The following is a 3,037-nucleotide window of genomic DNA, read 5'->3' as shown; positions in this document are numbered from 1 at the left end:
GTCTTTGGTTTAAACAAAAATTAGTTGTGTTTTTTTATAGAGAAAGCTATTTTACTAAAAATGGGACAATCTCGAGTGAATAACTAGATGTAAATTGTTAATCATATATAGGCAGACAACCTGATTATTGGTTGTCTAAGCCCCCTGCTTAGGATGTTCTTGCCCATTTTTGCCTACTCAAAGTCTTGCTAATTCCTAAAGGCCCTGCTTAAATGTCTACTCCTCCAGAGAAACGTCCAGAACTTCTCACCCTACAGTCATCATTAATAACCCCCTTAATCTCTTGCCTTTCTGCTTTAAAACGTCGCAGAATGCTCTGTGTTAGCTTTGCATCTCTTTTATCTCCTCCAAATTGCAGCCTCCTCAAAAGTTCAATCATTGCAATAATAGATGCCAAATAAATGTTAATTGAATGGAATTTGAGAGAGCAATGGAAATATATGTTTAAATAGTGAGACAATACATAATCTAACAATTTGAACTTTGTACTTGGACATATTTGCAAATGTGAAAATTCTGATAGTACACTGAAAGTAGCTTAAATATATAAAAGAACATTAAACATGCAAGCAGTAATGGATCACTATTGCATCATAACCCTGCCTTAGAATATCTAGAAAAGGATCCACAGCCATAGCACTGTTTACTCGGTCACTGTTCAGTATCATGTTACAGTTTAACTGCCCTGATTGCTTCCCTGTATTCGCAAGAGGCAGAGTTCCAGTAACATCACCTTTTTGGTGCTGGCTTGATAGTCTCCATACTTCTTATCTTTTACTTGCACCACATTGTATCCATTCTAAGCTGTGTCACACAACTTACCCAGTTTAGCTGTCGTTTAACAGACATAATAACAGTAACAGCACAGGCACCCATTTGTAACCAAAATTTGGCATGGTACTTCATGAAGAAATTGCAATTGACTAGTGCAGCATGGCCCACCAGTTGAAAACCATGGTCTTAAAATATTTTTCTGATCTAGGTGCCTCATTTTGTAACCTGAATCCAGTCATTTCTATTCTCCTAGAGCTTCTTCTTCTGTGTTTTATTTTTCAAGTTCTGTATTATCTTCAGGGTTCTGCATTGTTTCTGTGTCCCATTGTAGGCAGAATTTTACCTACGTTCCCCAGCCTCTTGTAAAAGTTCCCTGGGTCTATTCCCAGCTGTGAGCAAATCAATTCCAGTTTTAGAGCAGCAAGCCTCATTTCATCCACCACTAGAGAACTCCAATAATCATTTTATTTTCTACTCTTTTCTGTAGCCTGCCACCCTTCATCTTTCATCCAGCTGGAATCTAGTTACTCTGCTTATAACACCCAAAGTCTGATTCTTAACATATCTGTAGTTTATCATAGATACAGTAGCCACATGTCCCAATCTTCCAAGGCAAGTTTCAGTTTATGCCTGTCTTTCCGTGTGATTATTAATAGAGACTCCTTTCACTCTGAAGATCCTGGTTTGGACAACTATGTGTTCACCAGCCACAGAACACATAGAAGATATTTCTTGCTGCTATACAGCTATATCCAAGCAAATACATACATGAACTGGGAGCTTTTCTTTTAAATTACCATTGTTCTCCAATTTGGTTGGCCTATTGTAATTTAAACAAATACTTTTCTAATTATTGTAATTTGTGCAAAATTGGCCATCACTTGGGTAACCTGTTGAAGGTAATCTTTTGAATCTGTTTCCAGGTTACTCTCCTGGCTGAAATTTATGGTATAGAAGGAAACATTTTCAGGCTTAAAATTAATGAAGAGACTCCTCTAAAACCCAGGTTTGAAGTTCCTGATGTCCTCACAAGCAAGCCAAGCACTGTAAGGTAAGCCAAGGAGTGAGGTATCTTAGAGATGCGCCTGATATATTCTTTTATCATATCTTGAGTAGTAAATTTTGTTATGTGCACCTCTTATTTTGACTGTTCAAAACTACAGTCATTTACAGAGTTATAGGTTGGTGCAAAAGTAATTGTGGTTTTTGCCATTACTTTTAATGTATTCAGTTATTTGGGGATAAGTCTATCCATTCTCCTTATCCATTCTGTTTTTTCTTCATCCACCATTTGATTTGTCAGGACTTATTTAACGGGGAGAAGCAGAACTTTGATCCCTGCTCTCCTTCTCACAAAGAAAGTGGTTTTATTAGCCAGACTATGGGAGCAAGTAGAAGGAAAGCTACTTAATTTACTCACTCAGATTAGCAGCAGGGCTCCAGAGATCTAATACACTAGCCGAACTCCCATGCTTACAGTAATTTGTACAGTTGGACACACTCACTTTTAATTAAGGTTATTCTCAGAAGTCTAACATGTAATTTTACTTAGAGTCAAGGTAAATTAATAATCAGTGTCTAGGTGAAAAACAATCTTTGGGGACTAAAGCATTTTCAAGTACCTGCAAAACCTTCATCTGTTCTCATAACACTTTCCAGTGATATTTCAACTCCGTTTTGCTGGTTGGTTTCCATTATATTTTCATATTATTTTACCAAAGGAATATAAGATTATGCCAGATGCTTTCATTTTTACTATATCATCACTGTAGTTTTATGTAAATTATTTTTTCCATGAAAACCTTATAAAAGATCAATACAGGGGGGTCACCAAGATGGCTGAATAGGAACAGCTCCAGGCTACAGCTCCCAGTATGAGTGACACAGAAGACGGGTGATTTCTGCATTTCCAACGGAGGTACCGGGTTTATCTCACTGGGGCATGTCGGACAGTGGGTGCAGGACAGTGAGTGCAGCCCACTGAGCGAGAGCCGAAGCAGGGCGAGGCATCACCTCACCCAGGAAGCACAAGAGCTAAGGAAATTCCCTTTCTTAGCCAAGGGAAACCATGACACACAGCACCTGGAAAATCAGGTCACTCCCACCCTAATACTGCGCTTTTCCAAGGGTCTTAGCAAACAGCACGCCAGGAGATTATATCCCGCACCTGGCTCGGAGGGTCCCACACACACAGGGCCTCCCTCATTGCTAGCCCAGCAGTCTGAGATCTAACGGTAAGGCGGCAGCGAGGCTGTGGGAGGGG

At 39.4% G+C, this 3,037-nt stretch overlaps 1 protein-coding gene across 1 annotated transcript in view; it reads left to right on the top strand.

Moving 5' to 3' along the window:
* The window catches only part of GANC (glucosidase, alpha; neutral C), a 111,487-nt gene that overhangs the window by 14,905 nt on the left and 93,545 nt on the right, over positions 1-3,037 (top strand). The gene's annotated exons all lie outside the window — the stretch shown is intronic.

The sequence above is a fragment of the Mandrillus leucophaeus genome, unplaced genomic scaffold (assembly GCF_000951045.1).
Source record: "Mandrillus leucophaeus isolate KB7577 unplaced genomic scaffold, Mleu.le_1.0 Scaffold35, whole genome shotgun sequence".
NCBI lineage: Eukaryota > Metazoa > Chordata > Mammalia > Primates > Cercopithecidae > Mandrillus > Mandrillus leucophaeus.
This window is presented reverse-complemented; position numbering and strand designations above follow the sequence as displayed.